Source organism: Dipodomys merriami, unplaced genomic scaffold (assembly GCF_024711535.1).
Source record: "Dipodomys merriami isolate MVZ:Mamm:240054 unplaced genomic scaffold, mDipMer1.0.p SCAF_7, whole genome shotgun sequence".
NCBI lineage: Eukaryota > Metazoa > Chordata > Mammalia > Rodentia > Heteromyidae > Dipodomys > Dipodomys merriami.
The window spans coordinates 17,058,375-17,086,226 of NW_027206290.1; the positions used below are offsets into that span (position 1 = coordinate 17,058,375).

At 40.4% G+C, this 27,852-nt stretch overlaps 1 protein-coding gene and 1 pseudogene across 3 annotated transcripts in view; one reads left to right on the top strand and one right to left on the bottom strand.

The window, feature by feature from the left end:
- Positions 1-27,852, top strand: part of Lrrc8b (leucine rich repeat containing 8 VRAC subunit B) — a 63,343-nt gene that overhangs the window by 14,748 nt on the left and 20,743 nt on the right. For 2 of the 3 annotated variants that reach the window (XM_070007598.1, XM_070007595.1), the window contains exon 2: positions 22,178-22,232. The gene's annotated coding sequence lies outside the window, so the exon portion shown is untranslated. Of the gene's footprint in view, positions 1-16,660; positions 16,715-22,177; positions 22,233-27,852 lie in introns of all 3 variants that reach the window. The other variant, XM_070007596.1, reaches the window with a different exon arrangement.
- Positions 10,268-10,699, bottom strand: LOC138816925 (10 kDa heat shock protein, mitochondrial pseudogene; annotated as a pseudogene).

Below are 27,852 nucleotides of genomic sequence, written 5' to 3' on the forward strand. Positions count from 1 at the left end.
AACCTAATGAAAAAATTTAAAAATAAATGGTATGTGGATAGGGCATAGGCTGGCCCATCCGGAAGAGAGCTGTGTTTAAAGGCATAGTGGGAGACTGCATTGGAAAAGCATCCTACAACCAGATTTGGTGGGGTCCAGGTGAGCACTGGCAGATTGTGGGTTCATTAAGTGTACTTCTGAATCTGCTTGATGTGACTCAATGTGGAGCTGCGGCCCAGCTTGGCCTCCACCCCTAGGATGGCAGGAACTCCATTCTGCTTTCCCATGCACTGAGGCGCTGCCCACGGGTTTGTCTGCAAGGCGCACTGAGGGCATTTTTGCAAATGGAGCTTCAGTGGTGGAATATGGAGAGGGTTATCCTGTGGCGTCCTCTGAGTGGAGCAGCACCTGTGATTTTGTACTTGCAATGGATCTGCTTTTCATTCCCAAGGTCCTTCCTGTTCCTTTCCCCATTGTTTATCTTAGAGGCTTGAGAATGGGCAAGATAAACGAGTTACTGAGTCCCCTGTGAGAAGGGATGAATTCAGCCTTCTGGAAATAACCTTTAGCAGCAGAACAAGTGACACCCAGAAAGCACTGGTCTATGTGGAAAGCCAGTCACTTTGATTTGGCTTTCAGAAACAGAGCTATCTCTCCCTTTCTGCTAGAGAGCCAACAGGCAGACATATCAGAGAAACCTGGACAGGTGATAAGAGTAAGGAGTTGTTCATTATTCAGACATGATTCAGGGGTAGGCTTCCACGGATGCTTGTGAAAATGGTCTGCTGTATTTTTAGGAATTTTGCATGCCAGTTCAACCTAACCATTAAAAAGTTAAATTGTAAAAGTTTACAACTAATGTATTATAAATAATACTGAGTGCTGGTGATTAATGCCTGTAATCCTAGCTCCTCAAGAGACTGAATCTGAGGATCACAGTTTGGAGCCAGCCCAGGCAGGAAAGTCTGTGAGACCTTTATCTCCAATTAATCAGCAAAAAACAGAAATGGAGGTGTGATTAACATGGTAGAGTGCTAGCCTTGAGTGAAAAAGCCCTTCTACCTACGTTTAAGCCCCAGGATGAGCACAAAAATAAATAGAATTGGGCTGGGAAGTTGTCTCAGTGGTAGAGCGCTTGCCTTGCATGCCTCAGGCCCTGGGTTTGATTCCCCAGCACCACATAAGCAAAAAGAAAACGGAAGTGGTGCTGTGGCTCAAGTGGTAGAGCACTAGCCTTGAGCTGAAGAGCTAAGGGACAGCGTTCAGGCCCAGAGTTCAGGCCCCATGACCAGACCAAAAAAAAAATAAAAAAATAAAAAAAAATAAATAGAATTACAAGTGAAATTATTACTCAAATTTATCACCTCCTAATTACTATTATTTACTATTATAATTTATTTGTTAGTAATTATTATCTGTTACTTATATGTTGATGAGTTCCTAATTGTAGTTTGCTATTGCTCGTGCTGCTGAGGTTGTATGAATATGTGCTACTCCTCTCTTCTCAGCTGTTCTTTCAGAGCATCGTGTTGATGGTTTGACCCTGTCTAGGGTGCGGTGGAAGTATTTGTAAGAGCAAAATCTATATAACAGACTTTGTTTGTTGCTTTGGAATGCTGGGTCAATGCCTACATGCAGACTGAATACCACGATGATATTGTGATTACATTTTTAAAGACTTTAGAGATACATAGGAAAAGAAGACAGCTAAGATGTGTCTAGAATTTTTGTTTCTGGGAATCCAGCGAGGGTGGGGTGCCTCACTTGAGGTTTATCACTCCTGGCCACAGGGCCCTCCTGTATGTTCTTGGTTTTTGTGTAAATTTGAAACTTCCCTGATAAAAATGTAAAATAGTAATTACAGCATACAGAGTTCCATTGTGCACTTGTCTGTCCCTCAAATTATGAATGCCAATATTCCTTTTATAAACTCCTAATTGCATCATTGCAAGTTATGAAGTCCTTATTTCTCATTCTATAAATGGTTCCATAGAGCAATGAGTTTAGAGATCAAGAAATCATTATTTGCAATTTCTCATAAACAATAAGAGCCAAGGAACTGGTTTCATACAGGGAAATACATTTTCATATGGGGAAATGCATTTATCTGATTGCAATCTGTTTGCAAAGCCAGTGATACAAATAGGGAGAAGCAAATCAAGTCATTGCTCAAGAGGTTACCTGCAGTTACATGACAGCTGTGTATCCTTTAAATTTAGTTTTAGTCTAGCTGATTTGCGTCATTGCTGAAGAAAGGAGTGCTTGTCAAGGGAATTGTCCTTGGTGCAGCTGACAAGAGCCTCTCTAAATATTACCTTGCTGCAGTGTTGATATGTTTGGAATTACTGGCTTGTGAATTAAGTTGGTCCTAACTTAATGACTTAAGTCATTCTCTACTGACTAAATTTCTATTCTTATTTCATTGCACAATATTGGTTTTTGTTTTGTTTTGTGCTGGTTCTGGAGCTTGAACTCATTGCCTTGGCACTGTCCTTTAGCTTTTTTGCCGAAGACTAGCACTCTGCCACGTGAGCCACAGCTTCACTTCCAGCTTTCCAGCTAATTGGTGATGAGGCTCATGGACTTTCCTGTCTGGCCTGGCTTTTGAACCATGATCCTCAGATCTCAGCCTCCTGAGTAGGATTCCAGGTGTAAGCCACCAGCAGGTTGTAGGGTTTGAACTCTGGGTGTGGGTGTTGTCCCTGTGCTCTTCAGCTCAAGGCAAGTACTCTACTACTTGAGCCACAGTGCTACTTCTGGTTTTCTAGTGGTTAATTGGAGATAAGAGTCTCATGGACTTTCCTGCCTGGGGTTGGCGTTGATCCTCAGATCTCAGCCTGATCCTCAGCTGTCAGCTTCCTGAGTAGCGTGAGCCACTGGCACCGGGTTTGGTATCTTTTTTCTAACATACATTTAGACATCAAGTTGGAAAATTGTAGCATAGGTTACTTAAAATACAACATGTTTTTTCTAAGTTTGAAGTTTTCATTCTTAATATGAGTTTGGGGTATGATCAGTTTCTTGGATTTAATTATATAGTCATTGATATTTTTTTTCTGGTCAAATCCAGTTGACTTGAAAAATGTTATACTACGTAATGAATGCAAGTGGTCACTCTTAATTGTCCTCTCAAGCCAGGCAGTAAGGAAATTGCTAGGTTTCATATATCTGGTCTGTGTTGGAAAACAGACTGTGACCATTTTGTTTAACCACCAAAAATAAAGAGTCAAGCATTGGATGTGACAGATGCCAAGGTCCAATAACATGGGGTAAACATACTAAAAGGAAGCCTGGACTGAGACAGGTGCTACAAGCAGGAACAATGATGAGGGAAAGCAGAAATCACAATTGGGTGGGTAGGAGAATAAGTACAGCTCCTACGCGATAGAACCCAGAGCCTCAGGCCATATGTGCTGAGGTTTTCCCCATAGTATGTTTTAATTCTCTTCTTAGGACGTTCATGCCAAGCAGAGGTCTACCACAGGTCCAGAAAGTGTTTCTTTTTCTTAAATAGAAATCATTATTCAAATGAGTGTGGAAATTGAAAAACTGTCATTTAAGGTAAGTTCTGAAGGAGGAATCATTGCAGGTCTGGGATTTACTTGCTCAAGTCTTTACTGGGCCACCACTTGCTGGGTAATGATGGTGGGCAGACCTCAGAAAGTCCTGCACACAGAATCCTTGTGGCTCTAGATTGGAGCATAGCATCTAGTGGGTAGAAACAGACAATAGGATAAATAACTATTAGAGTACTTTAAATAGAGGTAAATTCAGCACAGAGAAACAGAAGCAACAAAAAACAAAACCATACAGAAGCAGCAGTTCAGAATTCCATTCCCCAAGGACAGATTTCCAAACTCTTAATCCAAATGGCAAAGAAAGGACATTGATATTTATAAAACAAAAAAGGGTACCGCCTCTGAAATTCCTTGATATTTCTATTAATCATGTTGGCATGCTAAATATGTTAATTATTTCTTCAATCAGTAGTGTACAGCACAAATGCAAGTTGAATAGCTTGGAAAAGGAAGTAGCTTTTTTTTTTAATACACTCAAGTAAAATGAAAAATATGCCCTTGAGGGTTTTGTTCCACAGCTGGCAGCTCATGATGGGGAAGGCAATGAGTACCTGCAGCTCAGAAGCTGGAAGTTATTTAGAAACAAAGTATCTTTTGATTGCTTCCAGCCCTGGTATGCTTCCAATGGGGAGCCAGGTAGAAAGCTATTCAGAGAGGTGCTTTGTAGTTGTGGCATACATGTGTGTGCCTGTGTGTATGTTGCATAACATACGTTATTTTTCTTTTTGTTTTTGAGACAGGATCTTGCTACTCAGCATAGGTTGGCATCAAACTTGCTCTCTATAGTTCAGGCTGACCTAAAAATTCAAGATCCTCATTCCTCAGCTGGGATTAAAGGCATCTACCATGTGGCAACATGTGGGCTTGGGATCTAATTCTCCCTAATTGTTTTCATTAAAAAATTAAGTTGTTGCCCTGTAAGTGGAAACATTTAGAAAATGAGTTATTAAATGAATTCTTTTATATAGGAGATGAAATAAGGGTGCATTTAGATTTGTATTGTAAATAATGAATTTTTCCCCCAGATTACAAGGTTCAGGCCTTTGTACCCAACACTTACTATCCTAAAACCTTATTACTATTTTATTTTCTCCCCTGGACTTGAGTTCATTTTTTCCAATTGCCCACTAAACTTTAGCACCTTAGTGATCCATAGGCACTGCAGACTGTGTCTTGGAACTACAGTCATTGCCTTACTTCATTGTTGGCCCTGTGGTCTAATGTAGGGCGGTCATTGGTCATTGAGTGCTGGCATACTTGAATCCGACACTGAGTTCTGTGGAGGGCTGCAGAGTTCCAGAATCCATTCTAAGAGTACCTACCGGGAAGTACTTAAATGTGGTGGTGTAGGTTTGCTTTTAATACCCTCCTCTCTCTATTCCTCTCCCTGTTTTCTTTCTTACTTATCCCTTAGACTAGTGATCTAGCTGTTCTCTTCCAGGTGAGCCCTCCGAGCTGCTACCAAAGTGGCAGATTCTCAGTCTCTACATTTACAATTTCACACTCAACACATCATGTCATTCTCATCACACGTACTTGGGACTTGGTACTTGTCAAAAGAGTTGAATTAATAGGACTATAAAGCACCAGGCTTGAAACTGCTGGAGCCTGGTCTGAAGTCTCTGTGATCTGGACCTACAAGGCCTTAAGCTTTCATACCAGGTGCACCAGAGAACAATGCTCAGTTAAGAACTTTGCTACGCCAAATCCTTAATGAAGTTGTAAAACCTTGTTTATGTTAATAATTAGTCATGATTCAAAATGAAACAGAAAGTCACCAGCTCTCTTCCTGTACTCCCCCTGAATACTGGAATGATAACTTTAGAAAGAGCCTTTTGCCAGCCCAGCTTCCCTGCCCATTGCTTCCCCACATGGGAAGCATCAGCTTGTCCCATTTTCCTTAGGAGTTCATTCAGAATGTCTTTGTCACAGCACGCCCCTGGTCCAGATCCTGAAGGACTGTGATGGGGTTCTACCTGATTCTTTGCCATCTTTCTCCCATTCCTGCCCCTCCCCCCCATATGTGTCCCCTGCCCTACCAGCTTCATTTTCTAAAATAATTGCCTCATTTTTTTACTCTATATGAAGTCATCTGGAGCCTTACTCTTCATCTTGGAATCTTACATCTTAAATGTACGCCCAACCTCATTTATTCTGTATTTATACTGTGCACCATCTCCCCTCGGTGGGCCCAGCTGCTTCCTCGTTCATCATTGCTTAGAACTTCTCTCTTTGTGTCCTTCTACAGAAGAGCCTCCAGCAGAAGCTACTGCATATCCCTGAAAACTTGGAAACATGCCATCTATGCTGCTCTTCCATTCCTATTTGATGCCTTTAGCCTTAGGGTGGCAGCTTTGAATGGATGGAGAAATACTACTTGCTGTCAGAGTTTTAGGCTCAGCTCCTCCTAACTTTGTCTCTTCTCCTTTCCTCTTTCTTTTCCTCCTCCCTATTACCAGGACTGTGTGTGTGTGTGTGTGTGTGTGTGTGTGTGTGTGCGCGCGTGTGTGCGTGTGCGTGTGCGTGTGCGTGCGCACACGTGCGCGTGTGTAATCAAACCTTAGAGCCTTAATGCATTCTAGACAAGCTCATCCATAAAACATTTTTCTCCCTCTCTGAGCTGGTATTAAAGTTGAAGATATAACTTAAATAAGTGCGTATGGAAGCATTGTTAAATGTACTTCAAAGCATTATATTAATGTTTAATTACACTATTTGGTTCTATTTTTTGTAATTTTTTATGGTTGTGGCAAAGGTGATATACAATGGGGTTACAGTTATATAAGCCAGGGGACATTTCTTTTTTGACAGTGTCACCTCTTCCCTCACTTTCTCCCAGTTTTTCCCTCTCATCCCTATATACAAGTTGTTTATTAGTTCATTTTCATGTGTCTCGTGAGTACCAGTGCTGCATTTGTTCACCCTTTGTCCCTCCATTTCTGTGCCTCCCCCTTCTGAAGACAGAAAAATAACAAGACAAAAAGAGAACAACAACAACAACAACAAACTCCTCTTGATTCCATTTCCTGGAGTTCATTTCAATAAATATTATTTTATAGGACTATATACACATAGGCATTGAACCTTTGTGTTCCTCTCCTAAGAGTATTCTTCTTTGGTCTCACCATGTTTAACTGCCTAGAGTCCTGTATAATTTACCATGTTCCAGGATATATTAAATCTAGCTTCCGCCTACAAGAGAAAACAGGCACCATCTGTCTCTCAAAGCTTGTACTATTTGATCCTTGATTATCTAATTTCATGTCCCTTTTTTGTCTATTTTCTGTATCCCTAACTTTTATATTTTAAGTGTAGACATAATAAAGTACACTTTTCAAAAAAACTCAGCATTTCACACTTGCTAGGCAAACACTCTATCACTTGAGCCAGACCCTCAGTCCTTTTTGTTTTTTACCTTTTCAGATAGGATCTTGCTTTTATGCTCAGGCTGGTCTGGACATCAGTCCTCCTTTTTACTTTTCCCACATAGCTGAGATAATAGACATTTGCCACCACACACAGCTTTTGTGGGTTGCAGTGGAGTCTCAGGAACTTTATACCCTTGCTGGCCTGGACTGTTGATCTTTCCATTTTCTTCCTTCTGTGTACTTACAAGTATAGGCATCACCATCCCAGCCAAAATACACTTTCTTGTCCTGTTCAGTCTATAACATACTAAATATTCAGTAGATTCTCACAGTCAAAATACGTGAGTCAAGGCAGCTATACAAAACATCAGGTTCTAAAATGAAAGTAGAGTAATTGGTAAGGTGAATGACAGAGTAAACATTAGCATGTACCCAGAGAAAAGTGGATGAATGAAGGGGCCAGCCCACCTCAGTACTCTTCTAGGGGTCCACAGACATTTTCTGGATTCATCCTATTTTCACAAGCCTGCCTTTTTCTGGAGTGACCCAGCCCTGCCACTGAGCAGGCTCTCATGTTCATTGACTTCAGCAGCCACATGGCTGGCATACTTGATGTATGCGTCTACTGATACATGTATACATACAGATAGGTTTGTGTTTCACTGCTTATGTTTGTGGGTGGGGTGGGGGGGAGTGGTTTCCAAACATTAAATTCCATGGTTCACACAGTAGCAGAAGATTTGCTTTGTCTGTGGAGCACTAGTCTTGTCTGCTTAGTGTTTGTACAGTTAATTGAGCCATGACAGGCTAAAGTCATAAATAGTCATGAAGTCCATAGTTTGCATACATAAGTCAGTAATAATTTATCCACATTGTAAGAAGCGTTCATAAAAATGATACACTGTATATAACATTAAACTTAATCTTGCTTAAAAAAAAAACTTAGTGAATGCGCATTCATTGTGTATTCCTAGGCCTCCTTTATACCCAGATCCTAGGGAGAAATGATATATCACAGAGACCAGATACTCATGATTCTAAGTCCATCTTAGGAGGCAAATTAACAGTAATAAATTCTGGACAACAAAATTAATCCTCACTGGGTGCTGGTGGATCACGCCTACAATCCTAGCTACTCAGGAGGCTCAGATCTGAGAATTGTGGTTCAAAGCCTATGAGACACTTATTTCCAATTAACTACCAGAAAACTGGAAGTGGCACTGTGGCTCAAAGTGGTAGAGCACTAGCCTTGAGTAAAAAAGCTCAGGGACCTGAGCTCAAGTCCTGTGACCACCCCTACCAACAAAAAAATGCGTAGGTGCTTATATTATAACTCTTACTGTGCCTGGATTTCCTGGTGTTGGTTAAAAAGCAAACTAATCAGCCAACTGCTCACCAGCTCACTCATGCCTATAATCCTAGCTATTCAGGAGGCTGAGATTTGAGGATCGAGGTTGGAAGCAAGCCTGGGCAGAAAAAGTCAGTGAGACTCTTTATCTCCAGTTAACCAGCAAAAGAGCTAGTTAAGCAAATAGCTTAAGGCCCTTAGTTCAAGCCCTAGTATTGGCGCATGTGCATACAAACATGCATGCGTGTGCATGACTGCATGTACATGTGCAAATACAGAACAAAGTAAACATGTAATACAGTTCCTGTTTTTAGGGAGTTTATACTTTACAGTGGCATTTGGTACATGATAGTAACCCAGCAAAGCAATTGGGAAACATGAATTTTAGCCTGTAACCCAAAAAGCAAGAGATATGTTTTGCCCAAACCAAGTTATTAAAAGTTGCAGTTGTTGTCTGTCAAAGTGATTTGCTAGAATGGAAATGATAGGCTAATGCTTTTCTCCATTCTCAGGGTGAGTGATCCTATTTCAGATCAGCTAGACCTGCTAGAGGAATAGACATTTGCATGAAAGGGGGGCAATAGCCAAACATTAAAATGAAGACTTACACATCTGAAATTCCTCTTACATCTGCTTTGATGAAACTGATGTTGTTTCTGAGGGAATGAACTTTTTTTTTGTCGGTTGTGCGGCTTGAACTCTGGGCTTGGGCACTGTCCCTCAGCTCTTCAGCTCCAGGACAGCATTCTACCACTTGAGCCATAGCTCCACTTCCGGGAATGAACTTTTAAGTGGATTTTTTTTTTTTTTTTTTTTTTTTTTTTTTTTTTGCTGGTCATGGAGCCTGAACTCTGGCCTGGGCGCTGTCCCTCAGCTCTTCAGCTCAAGGCTAGTGCTCTACCACTGGAGCCACAGTGCCATTTCTGGCTTTTTCTGCTTATATGGTGCTGAGGAATCAAACCCAGGGCCTCATGCATACAAGGCAAGCACTCTACCACTGAGCCACCTTCCCAGCCCTTAAGTGGAATTTTAATCAAGCTGCAGCTTATTTCAAATGTATTCTTTCATTTTGCTGGGCTTTCAGTGTCATCAGTTATTCAGTTTTACTTCCTGGTTTGTCCACCCAAGCAGTTTATGAGAGAAAAAACATTGTTTTTGCAAAGGATGGATGCACTTTGGTTTGATTCAAATCTGGCTCATGCAGTTAAGTCTTGGAGAAAAAGAAAATCTAACCCTTAAGCTGGTAAATAAGTTGCTTAAAGTTGTAAAAAAAAAAAAACAAACGACTTTTTTTGGCACTGAAATGAATGAATTTACATTGTGGTGAAATGATCTGTTCACCACACTGTTTGATTAGGCACCAGTTGTGAAACAAATGAAATGTTGGTCCATAATTAGAATAATTGTAATTTGATTTTAATCAGAAGATTGATTGCATGGTAAATGACATAATGTCTGATGAATTTTCTAGTGATTAAGGGTCCAGGATATTCTTAAAACTGAAGACTTCCCATGACAAGTGATAGATTTGGTACTCTTTTAAATGACTATTCTCATGTGTGAAAGATTTGGCTATTAAGTCCAAAGATTATATTTTTATTTGTAAAACTAACTATCACTCATTAAAACCATTTCTCATTTGAAAAAGTCAGCTAAGACATTTAGGAAGAGCCTGCTTCCTCAAAATCTAATTGCTTTGTCTACTTGCATCATTTTACTAGATAATTTGCAGATTTGATTTTTTTAAATAGTAGAACTATGTTGTTACTTAGAATTTTAAGTTTGAAGTTCATTGATGGTTTGCTTCTTGGAATAATCAGTATACTGTAATATGAAATTAGACTTCTAGTCTCAACCTCCATGAGTTTTTTTTTCTTAATAGTTTCATATGAATCTGTTTGAAATATAATTGTACATTCTTTTTTTTATTTACATGTTTTATTTGGAAATGTTTATACCAGAACAGTGAAATTAAACTTTAGAGACAATGGATATCATTAGCTTAGTTACCATCAGTTTATTATAAAAGGGAGATATGGAAATTATTTACATGATGAAAGATCTCAGAACCCCCATAGGAATGGGCAGCTTCACAGGATGCCATTTTAGTGATGTATTCACTCTACATACTTCCCAAGAATGTCACCATCCCTAAATAAGAAATAATCCTTGTCATCTAGAACTACTTTGGTGCCTCCATATTCTGGGAGAAGAACTTTATCACCCACTTTCACACTAACTGGCCGAATCTCTCCACCCTTTCCTTTAAAGCCCGATCCCACAGCCACTACTGTGGCTTGCAATACTTTTCCTTGAGACTTTTCTGGAAGCATAATGCCTCCTTTGGTTACAGTTTCTGCTGCACTCTTTTCGACCAACACTCAGTCAAATAGAGGAATGAACTTCCTAAATGCTTGTCTGGCCATGACTCTTCGCGATCACCACTCGGACTCTGCTCTCACACCGACGCTGCAAGGAGAGACCCGCCTAATTGTACATTCTTAAAAAATATTTCTTCTATCATTTCCTTGTTCAGATACATTAGTGACTTTTAACTGCTTGTATGATCAAGTCTAAATTCCATTGTATTCAGAAAAATCTTTGTTAATTCTAAAAGAGGTATTTTCACCCAAAGAACAATAGTTAATGCTTTGGGCCTAAATTTTGTCCTCAAACTTCTTGGTACCTGATGCTTTTATTCATTGGCTAGAGCTCTACCAACTGAGCTATGGCTCAAACCCCATATACTTCTGTCTCAAAATTTCACTCAACCATATATCTGCTTGTTAATTCCTTGAAGTCACTTTCTGCTTTGTCCTATTCTCTTCTTTGTTTCACTCCACATAAAATGCTGTACACCCTATGATGAATCCCTCACTTTTCTTCCTGTCCCTCACCCTACCTGTACATATCCTGTGCGCCTCTCTGGTGCAACACAGAACTCACATACTGTGACCATCATTGAAGAGTGCCCTAAAATGCAACTGAGATGGGCACCAGGGGCTCGAATTCGTAATCCTAGCTTCTTAGGAGTCTGAGATCTGGTGATGGTTCTAAGTCAGTGAGGACAGAAACATCACTTAAGAATTCATCTCATTAACCAGCAAAAAGCTGGTTGGAGGCATGGCTCAAGTGGTAAAGCATCAGCTGTAATTAAAAAAGCCATGGTAGCATGTATAGACCCTGGATTCAAGCTGTGTAATGATATACAGACACACACACATGTGCAATGCACAGGCACACATGACACAGTAGTGAATCTATCATTTAATCTTTGTTATATTTGTCAGGTCTGAGTGTGACCTTCCATGTGACATCATTACCTACCTTTCAGTAAATCCAAATCAGAAATAGACACTTAATCTCTAACTTTCCAAGCCAACGCACCAACTATGTTGTCAGCTAAGTTGACTTTGTTCCTTGCATTCAGCAAGAGAATAATTCAGGAAAAACTTGAACATAAGCAAAGTTGATAGGAAAGGGTTTGTTTGTTTTTTAAGAAATAGGGCAGAGAAAGAGAACACATGGCATAGACATGCCTTGGAAAGGGCTTAAGCTTATCTTTGGTTATCTTTAGGATGGCAGAGATTAGTTTGGGGAATAAAGTGGGAGAAATGGAGTTCAGGAATATGGATTTCCGATTGGGGGTCTCCTTTCTGTTTCCTATAAGATCATGCTTTCAAAGATTTAGTGCCTAGTCTTTATTTCCCTATTCTTTTGTCACTCCTAATTCCTCATTCTTTTGTAGCCCCCTGCCCTCATTTGTCAGCCAGGTTTTGGGATATCAGCTCATCTAGACATCTGTAAATTGTAGAGGCTAAAATTTCCCAGATGGTCTGCTTGTCTATGATTTCAGTGATTGTTGACAACTGTTGTCCAGTTGCATACAGGATGTGACGTTTTTCTTTGTGCCTTCTTTTTTGGTAGTCTATCTCTGGCCAGGACACATGTGTGAGACCTGGGGTCCTCTCCTCTCTACCTCTGTTCAGTAGCAGTGATGAAAGTGTTATAGTTCCTGAAGGAATAAAACTCTCCACAATAAAAACAGATGGTGGTGTTAAATATAAATAGGAAACTATTTCTTGTGTGATGGTGGGGTGTAGGGGGCAAGGAGACAGGAAAGCAGTCTTTCCGTATTTCAAATTTGGTTGCCAAGAAAGCTGTTGTTTGATCCACTCTGCACAAAGGAGAAACTGAAGTCACCAACAACAGACCACACATGGTACCCAGCTGAATTTGTTTCTGAGCCATGACCAAGCGCCCCCTGACTGAGATGTTGGGTGTCACACTTCCAAATGGGGAATATGGCTTCTGTCTCCTGGAAAGCCATCAAAACTAAAATTCCCAGAGAACATGGTCTTCTTCCCTTGCTGTCACCAAGTGAAATCCCTGAGTCCTGTTGAGCCCTGAAGCAGAAAACAAGCTTACTGTGTAGAAATACTGCCTGCCACCTTTGGAATTTGGATCTTCTCAGTTTCTAAGCAAAGAGGGGGGTTCTTTAAGAAGCCTTGCCTTGACTGGATGGTGACTAACATCTGTTATTCTAGCTACTCAGAAGGCTGAGATCCTGGTTCTAAGCCATCCAGATTAACCAGTAAAAATACTGGACTAGAGGCATGGCTCAAGGGCAAAGCACCAGCCTTGAGCTGTAAAAGCTTATTGAGAATTTGAAACCATTAGTTCAAGCCTTCCTCAGTACTGGCAAAATAACAAAAAAGAAGCCTCATCTTACTCATGTCCTTTAGTGTACCTACAGCTGTCCCAAATTATTCTTAGTAAAATATATGGCCAAACAAACTCTCTCATCTTTTTTTTTTTGTTGGTTGTGGGGCTTGAACTCTGGGCCTGGGTGCTATCCCTGCGCTCTCTTCAACTCAAGGTGAGCGCTCTGCCGCTTGAGCCACAGCGCCACTTCTGGTCTTCTAGTGGTTTATTGGAGATAAAAGTCTCACGGACTTTCCTGCTTGGGCTGGCTTTGAACCGTGATCCTCAGATCTCAGCCTTCTGAGCAGCTTGGATTACAGGCATGAGCTACCGGCGCCCAGCTTAAATCTCTTGTCTTTGATGGGGGTCGGTGGAGCCTTTGGTTTCCTCTAAAGGATTCAGGGACCATTGAATGCCACATGGAATTTGGTCAATTGAAGGGAAGATTATAAGAAGTTGTTTTTTGCTCCTAGCAAAGAGATCACTCTTTTTGGTGCCATTAATATGCAATAGCAGCTTTTGCATGCTAAACCCATGGGGCTCAATGATTAGCATGATATATTCAGACCAGACCTCAGAGAGCTTATTGTTTTGTTGGAAAGAAATAAGCTGGTAATGGAGACTCCTTGTATAGGTGGGTGGTAAAAGCTATGAGAGGAAGGAACAGAGAGCTAACTGCCAGAAGGGACCACTGATTTAGGACATCAAGGATTTAATGGACTGTCAGCCTTGTTTTGGCCTTGAAGATGAGCTTGACCTTTGAAGTGAACTTCTTGAAATGAGAATTAGCTCTCCTGGGAAACTTTTTAATGCAGCTCCTTGCTATGTGTAATGTAACCAGGAATATATTCTTGGTCTTTGCCCCAGTTTCATAGCCCAAGGTACTTAAAATCCTTGGAGATTTTAGATAGGAATATCTTTAACAAAAGGTGCTCACACTGAGCTCTCTTCAACTTTGATGAGTTTGTACTAATGGAAGTGACTCATATTGCGCCCCTAGATAGCTTCACAGAGGGGGTTTGTCACCAGAAAAATCAGTTGTGACATTCAAAGGTTGGAAACTTGCAGTCATTAGTGGCCTCTGATTTAATGAATTGAGCCTGTAAAATGACATGTTTGTAAAAATCCTTGGAACAGTGAAATTCAGGTGGTTTGTAAGTTTGTGATCATGTGCAGTCTTATTGGAGTGACAAGAAAGCTATTTTACTACTTCCACTGTTCCTGTCCTACCCCGAGTACTTTGCCTTATGTGTTTCTTCCATTTGGCTGGTTGTAAGTTGCATCCTTTTTTGATCTGTTGTGGTGCCTGAACTCTGTGCTTGGGTACTATCCTCAGCTCTTCAGCTCAAAGCTAGCACGTTACCATTCAAGCCACAGCGCCACTTTTTCTACTTATGTGGTACTGAGGAATCAAACCCAGGGCCTCGTGCATGCAAGGCAAGCACTCTACCACTGAGCCACCTTCCCAGCCCTGAGTTGCATCCTTTTATAACAAACACATACCAGTGGTTTTAAAACGTTATTATTGTTGTTTTGTCAGTCAGGGGGCTTGAACTCAGGGCCTGGTTGCTGTCCCCGAACTTGATTGTTTTTTTTTTTTTTTTTCTCAAGGCTAGTGCTCTACCACTTTGAGCCATAGCTCCACTTCCTGTTTTCTGATGGTTAACTGGGGATAAGAGTCTCACAGACTTTCCTGCCTAGGCTGGCTTTGAGCTGTGATCCTCAGATCTCAGCCTCCTGCGCAGTTAGGATTACAGACATGAGCCACCTATGCCTGGCACAGACACCGGAGGTGTTTGAAGTGGTGCCAGCCACAAACAGAAAATGACCTGTTTCCTCCTGGGCTCTGAGAGTCACTCTAGTGAATGATCAAACTTGAGGAGGAGATTGTGGGAACTTCCACATTTGCAGTCGGAGTCAGACAGAAATCAGATAGCTTAGATAATGAGATTGGCTACACCTGCCAAGTGAAGTTTCAGGCAACCTGTGGGGTTTGAAGTGGACTGTAGGTGGTCAGCACAGTCTTTCTGTAGGAAAGCCATTTGGTGTTCGCTGCATACCAAATACTTTTCTACTGCAGCTAACAACAGTGGATACCAGTGATTTTGACCACCAATCACCATTAACCAAGTCAGAAATGGGAAGCACTGATTTAACCCCAAGGTGAAAGTGAACATTTTACCCAAACGTTTAGTGACACACTAGCTTGCTCTTTCAAAACAGACTTGTCTTTTTCTTAATGCTATTGTCCAGTGCTTTTCATCTTACCCTTTCTTTGGGAAAATAGAAGCTTCTAGGGAAATCAGCAGCAGTGGATGGCTGGAATGTTTTCAAAAGCTCTCTCTGGGTTAAGCTGGTTGGTGGCTGTACTACACCACCACTGTGACCAGAGTGTGGGATTGTTCTCTCTCTCTCACTGTCTCTCCCCCTCCCTCCCCGTCTCCTCCTCTTCCCTTCTCCCCCCTCCCTCTCTCCCATCTTCCCTTGCTTTCTCCCTCATCTCTTCCCTCTTTCCCTCCCTCCCTCTCCCTCTCTGTCCTTTCTTTCCAAGCCTCCAGTGGACAGGCCATAGTGGTTTATTACTATCTAGCCGTGCAAGACAGATTCAGGGGTATTTGGAACTCAGGTTGCTATTTAATCACAGTGAGAGATTACTGATTCTGTATCTGGGTCCCAGTTTTACCTGGATCCCTGGGCCTCTAGACCTATTTGAAAAGTTTCTTTTGACTTTGTAGTAGGATTTCAATATTATGGGGTGTCAATGACCTTGCCACACTTGCTGTTTTGTTTCCTTGGAACCAAAGTTGTGTAAATAAAGCTCATTTACTGATTTGTTTTTGCTTCCATCTTAGAAAATGTCCCTAGACCAAAAACATCCTTTCCTGCAATCATTTCAACAGCAAGAGAATTGGCTTTCTTTTGTGAGTTCCCCTTTCCACTTGCCACTGTAATGACTTCCACGTGTTTCCACAATATTTATTTAACCATTAATGCCAGTTTTTAGGCCAGTAGAATCATATTTTAAAGCTGAGAAGATGGAGGCCTGGATCAAAGCCCATGCAGATAGAGGAGGAGGCAGGCTTGGGACTCTGCCACTAATGGAGCCAGCCACTACTGGGGGGAGTGGAGAAGAGAAACAAGACTGAACTCAGTCTCACAGTGGGCCTCCCTCGGGGCTACGAAACAAAGGATAGAATACTATATAAATAAAATCTGAGTGGGTTGCATTTACCTGAAACAGCCCTAGAACATATACAGGCAGCAGATCGGCCCCTGTCCACTCAGAAATGGCTATCAGCACAGCTGCTGCTGACCAGGGAGCCAAGAACACTATAATGGTGAGCACAGTGGATACAGAGCCTCCACATCTGGATTCTTAACCCATACAGCACTGAATAAAACTCTGTCAGAATCCATGGCATAGGCCAGGTGATAAGACTGAGGTGTGGACATCACCTAACTTAGGGGGTGGAGTAATGTCCCCAGTGAGCCTATTCAAGCTCTTCTTTTGAAATGATTATATCTTCCAGCCTGCCCAACCTTGGTGGGGGGGGGGGGGGGGTTGGGTGATGATCAAATCTTAGCAATCCTGGGAAGGAATTTCCAAGAGCCTCTTTTAAGGAAAAAGCCAGAGAAGCTGGACTATTTCTCATCACTTTCTTGGTTTTTTTTTTTTTGGTCAGTTGCAGGGCTTGAACTCTGGGCCTGGGTGCTGTCCTTCAGCTCTTCAGCTCAAGGTAAGGGCTCTACCACTTGAGCCACAGCGCCACTTCTGGTTTTCTGAGTGGTTTATTGGAGATAAGTCTCACGAACTTTTCCTGCCCGGGCTGGCTTTGAACCGTGATCCTCAGATCTCAGCCTCCTGAGTAGCTAGGATTACAGGCATGAGCCACCAGGGCCCGGCTCTCATCACTTTCTTTTGGCGGATCTCCTAATGCCAAACCTGGAGGTAATGTGTCTTAGAAAGAGACATGCTGTTGATTCTTTCCTGTGGATCAGTGCTAGTTACTCTCCTTGGCTTGAACATCTCCTCACAGTTCCTCCCTTTCCCTGCCACAGAGAGGCAGAACAGCTGTTTCACTATTACTAAGTTTCAGTTATATGACTCGCTACCTTTATGCTTTAGGTGAGTGCTTAGACCAGACATAGCCAGAAAGCAAGAAAATAATAAAAAAAAAGTCCTGTAAAAAAAACATTTGTAGTTAGATGATATGGCATTAATTTATCAGAACTGCATTTTAATAGGTATACTAGGAATAAAGGCCACGTAAAATGTTATATACGGATAAAATTGGTTTATTTATCTTGTTATTAAACCAGTGAGTCGGTATTTCTCTGTACGGAGATGTTTAAGTATTCTTAGATGAATCCTTGCTCTGGCTATCTATCATGTCAATCTTAATTACTTAATAGGCAGGCAGAATTCAAGAAGCCCTTGCTAATTGTTTTGCTAGATGAATACTGAGCAATGAGCCAGGCAAGCAATGTGGACCTCATTTTTAAATCGTCTCATTTTTGTCTGCAAGCTGAATAATAGATTTGACAAAAGGAGAGAGACATCACATTCTATATAAAACTCCTTTTTAATATAGCTTTTGGAAAGGCCGTGCAGCAGATGGCTCTTAGTCAGAGCTGGTGTGAATTCTGGGTTTGCTTATGAGTTTGAACAAGTTTTAGAGTTTCTCTGATCCTCAGCTTTTCCCACCCTCAGAGTTGAGATCACATAAGGCCCACTTTACCTAGCACACAGCAAATGTTCACCTGCGCCTTTCTGTCTCCCATCATCCTTTTCACTCCCCAGATGATGGTTGAGACTCTGTTGTGTGTCCAGGCCTATCCTGCACATTCAAGACCACCTAGGAGCATTTAACCATATATTTGTAATGTAATTTAACAGCAATGTAATATCAGTGCTAACTAAATGCTAATGGAGCATGAAAGTTGGAGTGACTAGGGGGAACAAGTTGGGTAGCAGTGTTCATTTAAACATCTGTATTTCATGGTCATGTAATACTTAGTGAACATTAGACCTTTGTATTTCATGGTCAAAAATTAGCTCAAGCTAAATAAATACTAGGCTGATCTGCAATGCATGGCAACTTGATTTTTGTCATTGTATGAGGTGTGCTGTAGCAGATATGGTGTTCTTTACAGTGATTACTATCAGAAATGACTGGTTTTATGAGACTGAGTCTTTAGAAAGACATACGAGATTGTCAATTTTATCATAGCTCATAGAACTGTGGAATTATATTATTTATGGGGGCGAAGTCCTTTCAGGATACAAAAAAGGTGCTTGCCTTCTTAGAATTGGTGGTCTTGGAGGAAAATAGAGTGGACATTTATCTAATTAAACACGGGAGAAAGCACTCTTCTTGTTGGATGATGACTTGCTTTTCCATCTCAGCATTTTTCCAATTGCATTATCAGGCTAACCTGTGCACTAGAATAATTGTGAAATCATAATTCAGTAAGATAATAAGGTCATTTAGGAATGCTGTGGCCTTTATCCAGTGGTCCATCACTAATTCAGAAATGACTCAAAATCATTACAATGCAGCCAGTCATGCTGAAATATGAGAACTGACAGCAGTTTTGCATTTAGACTCGTGAGATGTCATGTTTAGTGGATAAGTTGACAAGTATGAATTTTTCTTCCTTCTTCCTGAAGGGTGAAGGCTTAGTCTCTGCTTCTGATCTCTTCCTGCTGTGGAGTGATGAAAATACTTAGAGTTCTGTCCCAGCCACTTTCTCTGGTTCACCCTTCCTGGTTCACCAGCCTTGCTACCAATTCTACTCACAAATCTTTCTGGGAGCCAGGCCCTCCCCATATTCCTGCTTCCTAAGTTGGTAATGAAAAACAAATTGGTGTTATTATCAGAGTCTTCAGTAGGTTCCTGAGCTGACTGTGCATCATTCAACAATGACCTACTTATTATGCATGGTACAGACAGGAACAAAATCAGACATGGGACCACCTTAGGTGGCTCTGGGCAGGTTGAAGATTCAATACCACTTCAGACTGTTCTGTTTTTTTACTATTTATTTATAACATCTGTAAGAGAAGAAATCAAGAACACTATGCAGAAAGGGAAGCAAAGGAGCTTGCTAGTTTACTCTTATGCAAGTTCTAGAGCTCTCAATTGAGCAGAAGGAAGCTAACAGCCAGATTCCTTACATTTCCTTCCAGTTACTTACACACTCTGTAATCCAGCCTGGGAAGATATATGGGGATAGGTCCCTTGAACACAGATAAATAAGATCCTGCCTGATCCTTAAGGGAACTTGAAGCAGTCGCTTAGCATACACCAGAAAACAGTGTCAGAAGTTTATCCCTAAATGTGTCCTACGGGCATAGACCAAAGAGCCTTCTGACAGTCTGAGCGTCTAGTAGAGGTCATGAAGGTCATTCTATAGGACTGTAGGGAGGAGCAGAAGCTGAAGTGGGATGTGCCTACTTTACATTCTTGGTTTTGAATGTTCCATCTTGGTGGGATTTTGATTTTACATAACCTAAATACCCCAAACAAGGTAGAATCAATGAGTGTTCCATTGCAGCAAATCCTACCATAGCTGATTTAAGAAGTGACATCTCAGGACTTTGCATCGACCTACTTGGATTACAGATTTGTGACTTTGGATTGGGGGTATCTGCAGGGAACCAGCACTTGCCTTTGCATGGTTGAGGCCCTGGGATTGGACCCCAGCACTGCAAGTGATCTTTCTTTTTTGGGGGTACCTATCAGAATAAGACACAGTCATACGGATGGAAACCCATCCTCATATTTCCAAACTGTGTGACTATCTTGGTTCTTTCTACTACAGAGGGTCCTGTTTTGTCAACCTCTGCCATCTCTACCCGACTGGAATAAAGTTTAGAGTATCTGGATGAGTCCACTTTTCACAGTAAAAGCCCTTGGTCCTGTGATTTCCCACCAGAAAGCTGATTGTTCTTTATCTCTGTCACTTGGGATGGTTTTCTTCTATGTCCCTTTACTGGGAAGCTTCTTAAAGATTGTAGAATGCTGGAATTTTCAGTAGTGTGCTTGTTATCTCCATATCTTCCAGAAGACATTTTTTTTTTTAAAAGGGAACGTGGCTTTTTGGGGTAGCTGGAGCAAGTTTGGTAACCCCAGAGAGTATTGCACAGCCGCAGCCGTCAGGCTCAGCAGCTGGCCCTCAGAATTGCTGTGACTGCCTTTGACCTTTTTGTCCTGCCTAATATGGATGATTTGTTCTATTTTGAGACCGTGTCGCCATTTAGTATTTTCACATTTCATTCTTCCAGCTTGGTACTGTTGTGTTCTGCTGAAGAGGGGAAAAAAGAGTTGCTAAAATTGCTTCTGAGCGATTTATTCTAGATATAACACTGAGCTTATATGATGCTGTTTCTGTTACTTTGCAGAAATGGCTTCATCTTGAGATTACAAGTAGGCATTATGAGAGCTTTCACTGGGATCCACATGCTTATCTTCTCAGAAAAATTTTCCTCTGGTTTATATACATTTAAATAGGAAGGAAGAATAAAACTGGTTAATAAACAGTAAAAAATGTTTGGCCTAATTCAATGAAATGTATTGGTAATGTGTGTGTATTGGGGGGTGGAAGTTGATTTTTTTTTTTTTTGGGTCCGGTCGTGGGGCCTGAACTCTGGGCCTGGGCACTGTCCCTCAGCTCTTCAGCTCAAGGCTAGTGCTCTACCACTTGAGCCACAGTGCCACTTCTGGCTTTTTTCTTTTTGCTTATTTGGTGCTGAGGAATCGAACCCAGGGCCTCATGCATGCAAGGCAAGCGCTCTACCACTGAGCCACCTTCCCAGCCCCTTGATTTTATTTATTTATTTATTTTTTAAATGGTAACTCCTAAGTGTGGGATGCCTCGGATACATTGTTTATAAGAGAAAGAATTTGTGCCACACTCTTAGGGAAATAAATTGATATTATCAGAGGCTTTAGAAGTTTCCTGCTCTGACTAAATGCTCTCATTTTGAAAATCTGTACAACAGAAATCTTGTGAACAGTACAGAGATATTTTTAGTGGTATTAATAATAATAATAATAAAAATAATAAAAAGAGAAATCTAGGATTCAGTAGGGGAATGCTTTTATAACCTTGATGTTTCCATTGTGTGAATTAGGTTTCTATCAAAAATGATGTTTATCAACTGTGATTTTCAAAGTGCATCACTCAGATAATACTCATATTTAAGAAGCTGTTTACTAGTGTTACAGTTTTGATGACTAAATTAAAACTAATCTTACAATTTTTTTTTTTGGTCCGGTCATGGGGCCTGAATTCTGGGGGCCTGGGCACTGTCCCTCAGCTCTTCAGCTCAAGGTTAGTGTTCTACCACTTGAGCCACAGCGCCACTTCCGGTTTTTTTCTTTTTTGCTTATGTGGTGCTGAGGAATCAAACCCAGAGCCTCATGCATGCAAGGCAAGAGCTCTACCACTGAGCCCTCTTACAATTTTAAAGTAAGTGAACACTCATTCCTTCCAAAATTCCAGACCCCAAGAGACCGCGCCCCCCCCCCCCCCCGAAGCTTCCTTGCATTTGCTATTCTACATATCAAGCTTCTCTGAATATTTGCTACTGCTATTATTTCTCCACTGATTATCTCTTCGGCTGCACTGGAATACTAGCACCATTAGAGCTAGAATCTTCTTGTCTTGCTCACAACTGAGTCTCAGGTCAGAATGTGATGAGCACACAGCAGGGGGGCAAATAAATTTTTAATGAATATCAGTGAACAATTAAAAAAATGGTTAGAGAACTTTAACATCAAGAAAGCCCATGCTCTATAAAGGGCAAAAACATATCTTGATACTGTGCCATTGAATTTTACAATGCTCTAATTTTATAAAACCAACATAACAAGAAAACATCCACAAAACCAGAAAGGAAAAACTACCCTAGCTACTAATTTTTTTCCTCCCATGTTTTTCCCCTTGGGAATTACCATTGAGATGAGTTTAAATGTATCACTCACATCATGGTTTGTTTCTCTTCTCAGGTATTAGTTTACACCTTTGGTAACAGATCACAAGGTGTCAGTTTTGACAATACTCACTTTATTTTTTAAAGTTAACCTTTGTATGTTGAATACATGTTAAGAATATTAGGATCATTTAGGTGGACAGTTTATTTTACAGTCCTGTGATACATAAAATATGACAGTATGTTTATGATTTCTCTTTAGGAATTCTTCAAGTCAAAACTAATTGTAGAGTTTCCAGTGGACCAGCATTCATAGGGTAAGATGAATATTCTGAATTGTAAACATATGGTAAGGATTATTATAATTAAGTTGAGCAAAAAAAAAAGATACAGAAAGAGATTACTGTTCCTACATATGTTTTGATTAAAAATCCTTTTGATGTTTTTAAGCCAGTGTAACAGAAATTTATATGTGTTTTAATTGGAATGTCATCTTCTTGTACTTTATGGGTGTTGAATGTGTCTGTATATGTATATATTTGTAACTTTTTTTTTTTTTTTTTTTGCCAGTCCTGGGGCTTGAACTCAGGGCCTGAGCACTGTCCCTGAGCTGCTTTTGCTCAAGGCTAGTGCTCTACCATTTTAGCCACAACACCACTTCCGTCTTTTTTTTTTTTTTTTCTCTTGGTGTGTGGTACTAGGAATCAAACCCAGGGCTTCATGCATGTTAGGTAAGCACTCTACCACTAAGCCACATTCCCATCCCTTTTTGTCACTTTTTTAACCATTAAAAATCTAAAGACTATAATAAATGTCTATAGGAGACTTGAGAGTCATGACTGTCTTCTTGGTTTTGTGCAAGTTAGCATAGAATCAGTTTGCCATGTGTCTGTAACTAAAAGATGGCCAAGCTCTCATTGAGTAGACAAGTCAGAGACAAGCATGCACTTCCTGCAAAGGCTGGTTCTTTTATGGCTGTGGAATTAATGAATCCTAAATTAGCTCTATGGAAGAGCTTGTGACATGGATGTGACGAAGATGAATGTGCATACTAAATTAAATAGCACAGCTCTCTAGAACTGTGGATATAGCATATGTCTCCCAAGTATATCCAGCCCTGAACATGAAGTCTAGGTGTAATCACCTGCTACGTTCTGAATACACTTCCTTTTGTATAGATGAAGATGAAAATCCTTTAATTTGGAGTAAACTCATTTCTATTGTTATTAGAACCGACTATAGATATAGATATAGATAATATATGGCATATATTATCACTATATAAAACATATGTATGTATATTTTATTTATTTATTGGTGCCAGTCCTGGGGCTTGAACTCAGGTACTGGCCACTGTCCCTGAGCTTTTATGTTTAGATCTACCACATGAGCCATACCTCCATTTCTGGCTTTTTTGGTGGTTCATTGGAGATAAGAATCTCATGGATTTACTGTCTGGGCTGGCTTTAAACAGTTAGCCTCAGACCTCATTTTTTTTTAAATTTTTTTTATTGTAAAGATACTATACAGAGGGTTACAGTTACCTGAGTGAGGTAATGAGTACACTTCCTCTTGAACATTGTTACCCCCTCCATTGTTTTCCCCCTACCATCCCCTCCCTCCCTCCCTTCCCCGAGGTTCTTTTTTTTTTTTTTTTTGATTGTGCTTAAGTGATTACATAATTTCCGGAAATTCTCAGTATTGTGGAATAATGATGCTCATTTAAAGTCACAAGTTCATTCTAACTTTCCTGGAGCAAAATTGTCTATCACAGTCTGTAATATATAACGGTGCTCACATGTTATATACCATATATGTGATCAGCAGCATGGGGATATTTGGTAGTGGTTCAACCAGATGAGTGGGAGTTCTTTGTTTCTTAAGTCCTGTTAGTTTTGTCATATCACCTAACATTTTGGATTTAGCATCCACTTATCAGGGAGACCATGTACTGTTTGTCTCTTCGTTCTTGGCTTACCTCGCTCAACATGATTCCTTCTAGCTCCATCCATTTTCCTGCAAATGCCATTATTTTGTCATTTCTAATGGCTGCATAATATTCCATTGTGTATAGATACCACAATTTTTGGATCCATTCATCTGTGGTGGGGCATCTAGGTTGTTTCCATATCCTAGCTATTGTGAACAGTGCTGCAATAAACATGGAGGTGCACGTGTCCTTGTATATTGGTTCCTGTTGTTCAGGGTAGATGCCTAGAAGTGGTATGACTGGGTCGTAAGGGAGGTCAATCTTTAGCTTTCTAAGGACCCTCCAGACTGCTTTCCAAAGTGGTTGTATAAGTGTACATTCCCACCAGCAGTGTAATAGGGTTCCTCTTTCTCCACATCCCCTCCAGCATTTGTCGTTGGCTGATTTGTGGATGTGGGACTTTCTGACTGGGGTAAGGTGGTATCTCAGGGTTGTCTTTATTTGCATTTCCTTCACCACCAGGGATGATGAACATTTCCTCATGTGTTTCTTTGCCATTTTTATTTCTTCATTTGAGAAGTCCCTCTTTAGTTCCCTTGCCCAGTTAGTAATTGGTTTGTTAGGTTTGGGAGGGATTAGTTTCTTGAGTTCCCTGTATATACAGGATGTTAACCCCTTGTCTGATATATTGCTGGTAAATATTTTTTCCCAATTAGTTGGTTGTCTTTCTGGCTTGGTTGTGATAGCTTTATCTGTGCAGAAGCTTTTTATTTTAAGGTAGTCCCATTTGTCGAGTTTCTCTCCAACTTGTTGTGACCCTGGGACTCTGTTCAGGAAGTTCCTTCCTGTGCCTATTAGTTCAAGTGTCTCTCCTACTCTGTCCTGCAGTAGTTTCAGAGATTCAGGTTTAATGTTAAAGTCTTTAACCCATTTTGAGTTGATGTTGGTGCATGGTGATAGGCTGGGGTCCACTTTTAGTTTTCTGCATGTGGCTGCCCAGTTTTCCCAGCACCAGCGGTTGAATATCAGCTGGCTGTAGGCCTGTGGATTTATTTCTGCATCTTCTATTCTGTTCCATTGGTCTTTGGGTCTGTTTTTGTGCCAGTACCATGCTGTCTTTGTTATTATAGCTCTGTAGTAGAGTTTGAAGTTCAGCATGGATAGCCCTCCCATATTGTCTTTATCCCCTAGAATTGTTTTGGCTATTCTAGGTCTTTTGTTGTTCCATATGAATTTTTGGACTGTTTTCTGTATTTCAGTGATGTACGTCATTGGGATTTTAATAGGAATTGCGTTGAATTTGTATATTAGTTTTGGAAGTATTACCATCTTTACTATATTAAGTCGGCCTATCCAGGAGCATGGGAGGTCTTTCCATTTCCTAGTGTCTTCTGCAATTTCTTTCTTTAACTTTTTATAGTTCTCATTAAATAGTTCTTTTACATCTTTGGTTAGGTTAATTCCTAAATATTTTATTTTTCGGGAGGTTATTGTGAATGGGGTTGCTCCCTTTATTTCCCTCTCTTCCTGTACATTATCAGTGTATAGGAAGGCAACTGATTTTTGTGGGTTTATTTTGTATCCTGCTATTTTGCCGAAGTGATTTATGATTTCTAAGAGTTTGGGGATGGAGTTTTTGGGATCGTGGAGGTATAATATCATGTCTGCAAAAAGGGATAGTTTAACTTCTTCTTTCCCTATGCGGATCCCTTTAATGTCTTTTTCTTGCCTTATTGCCCTGGCTAAGGGTTCTAGGACTATATTGAAGAGGAGTGGAGACAGTGGGCATCCTTGCCTTGTTCCTGATTTTAGGAGAATTGGTTGTAGCTTTTCCCCATTAAGTATAATATTGGCTATTGGTCTGTCATAAATGGCTTTTATTGTTTTTAGAAATGTTCCTTCTATTCCTATTTTCTCCAGAGCTTTTAGCATGAATGAATGTTTAATTTTGTCAAAGGCCTTTTCTGCATCTGTGGCGATAATCATGTGATTCTTGACCTTGGCTCTGTTGATATGTTGGATTACATTTATTGACTTACATATGTTAAACCATCCCTGTGTCATAGTGAATTATTTTTTTTATGTGTTTCTGGATTCTCAGACCTCATTTTATGAGTAGTTAGGATTACAGGTGTGAACCACCAGTGCCTGGCCTGTTTAATTGTTAAATAGACTGATTACTGCTCTACAGCTTTGTGTAGGAAGTTGCCAAATACACACACACACACACACACACACACACACACAAACACACACACACACACACACACACACCATATTATTATTTTCATTTTGGTGGTGGTACTAGCATACTGAATTCAGGGTCTACTCTTGGTAAGATTGGTACACTGCCACTTAAGCAATGCCTTGAGCCCATTATATCATAATAATACCAGCTTCTTCCCTCAACTTTCTGATTTATGTGCTCCAGAAATATTTGCTTCTCCTTTACCTCACTGATCTTGTTTCTCTGTCCTCGTTTACTCTTCCTTGTTTAATAATCCTTCCTCATCTGGACAGAAATTCTGTTTTTCACTCACAGTATTACTTACTCTCAAGGAATTCACTTACGTGGTACCACCCAGTTAAATGGTATCTATAGTGTACTGCAAATGATTACACATACTTTCAGCTCCTCCCATGAAGAAAATCCCTTCCCTTGCCTTTAAATCTTGCCTCCCCTGCTATCTTTGACCCACAGATTGTGGTAGAAATTGTCTAGAGTGTTTTTCCAGAACTCAGCCTTAGCTGTTTGTAGCTTCTGCTGGCCTGTGGTTGAAACATTTCCTCCTAGAGTTTAGCCTCCTTGTTGGGAGGAAGCTTTAAAGAACCTGTTGAGACTGGCAAGGCCCAAGTCAAAAGCCCAAGTTGGGCTGCAGCCAGCCCAAGGACCAGGCTGTGTACCTTCTAACATCTATCCATCAGGGCTGTTGATTCTTCCATAGAATTATGGGAGATAGTGAATTACTATTTAGCTGCTGAGATTTGGTGTGGTATGGGGCCAGAATAAGTAACCAAAACAAAAAATGGGTGGCTAGAAATAAGGAACTGCCATCATAAAACATCTAGAATGGGCTTTTGGAGCAGGTAGGCAGTGGAGAGCTGACATGCTGTTTAGTACTGTTAGAGGTGGCTACAGCTGAGTGAGTGGACTGTTACTGGAGGTTAAAATGCTACCCATGTTTATATTGACAGAAAAGTTGGCATTGTAGAGACTTTTTACCTCCTTGGTTATGTTTATTCCTAGGTTTGTTTGTTTACAGCAAAATTGTAAATGGAATTCTAATGTCTTTCTCATCCCATTTATTTTTGGTATACAGAAAAGCTACCGTGTGTTGGTTTCTATATAATGATACATTGCCAAAAGTGTTTATTAGCTCTTAAGGGTTTTGAGGTGAAATCTTTAGGATCTTTTTAGGATAGGATCATATCATCTGCAAATAAGCATAATTTTACTTCCTCCTTCCCTTTTTTGGTCCCTTTCATTTATTTTTCTTACCTCTCGATTGGAAGAGAGTAGATGCCTTTGTCTTATTCCTGAATTTAGAGGAAATGATTTCATTTCTTCACTATTTAGTATGATGCTGCCTGTAGGTTTATCATAGATAGATTTTATTAGGTTAAGGTACAGTTCTTCTATTCCTAGCTTTTTTTCTGAGCTTTTATCATATAGGGATGTTGAATTTTGTCAAAGGCCTTTTCTGTATCAATTGAGATGATCGTATAATTCTTGTCCTTGATTCTGTTATATGCTGCATTATGTGTTTTGATTTACATATGTTGAAGTAACCTTGTATACTTGAAATTAACTTAATTGTAATATGATCTTTTTGATTAGTTGTTGAATTTTAACAAGTATATTATTGAGGATTTTTGCATCTGTTCATCAAAGATTGGCCTATAGTTCTCTCTCCTCTCTGTCTCTGTCTCTATTTGTGTGTCTGTGTGTCTGTGTCTGTCTGTCTGTCTCTCTTGCTCTCTTGCTTTCTTGCTCTCTTGCTCTCTGC